A 1,046-nucleotide genomic window follows, 5' to 3' on the forward strand; every position below is an offset into this window, starting at 1 on the left:
TATAGCTCTCCTGATTCATCATATTGGAGCATGCAGATGAACCTGTCTCCTAATCGTGGGTTGCGCTTCTGATTGTTGCCTCCTAGTACTTCTCTGCGATCATTCACAATTTTGCTCCAGTCTTTCACTATTAAGCATTCCTCGGTTCTAGAAATCCTGAATGCACTCGTGTGCAATGTAGGATGTCTTGGCCGTAAGCTAACAATTGACATGCGACCGTTAGTCGAGATCAACTGAGGCAGAACTATCATCGGGAGTCCCTGTTGAAGAGAACATCGTACAGTATCATACTTCGCAATGAAGTTTAGCTTAAAAAATAATGCATGTAAAAGATGCACTGAGGACAAATAGTAAAAATCTTACCATCTTTCCTAAATACATGTGACCGTAGTTCAATACGAACACTATTGGTCGCACGTTTAGAGTACTAAGATTTGCAAGTTTAGAAAAATAATTTCTCTTATTAGCATCAAGATCCTCAAGCCATGAAATATATTGACTTATCTACTCGCAGTTTAGTTCAGCCCCCGAATAGTGGACGGTCCTGTCTACCAAGCGTTGAACATGTTTGCTTGAATGGAAATAAGCTATCAATAGAAATTAGTAGTCAACTATTTTTGAAAAAACAATATCGAACATAAATCACTAGTAGAAAACAGGGCTACCGCTCAGGCCTGGCCAGCCCATTAGTCCCGGTTCTTCAAGAACCGGGACCCATGGGGGGTATTAGACCCGGTTTGTGAGCCCGGGGGGCGGCCGGGGCCTCGTGGACATTGGTCCCGGTTCGTGTGGAACCATTTGTCTCGGTTCAAGCCACGAACCGGGACCAATGGTCCTCGCTCCTAGCCCACAACCATTGGTCCCGGTTCGTGGCTTGAACCCGGACAGAAGGTGGTGCTTTAGTCCCGGTTCATGCCATGAACCGGGACAAATAACTTGACTATATATACCCACCGCCGCGGCAGAGCACTCCAGTGCTCTGTTTTTTCAATCCGGCGAGAAGAGGGCATTTGGGTGCTCTAGTTCACCTACTATGCACATGAGGT

The sequence above is a fragment of the Triticum dicoccoides genome, chromosome 1B, assembly GCF_002162155.2.
Source record: "Triticum dicoccoides isolate Atlit2015 ecotype Zavitan chromosome 1B, WEW_v2.0, whole genome shotgun sequence".
NCBI lineage: Eukaryota > Viridiplantae > Streptophyta > Magnoliopsida > Poales > Poaceae > Triticum > Triticum dicoccoides.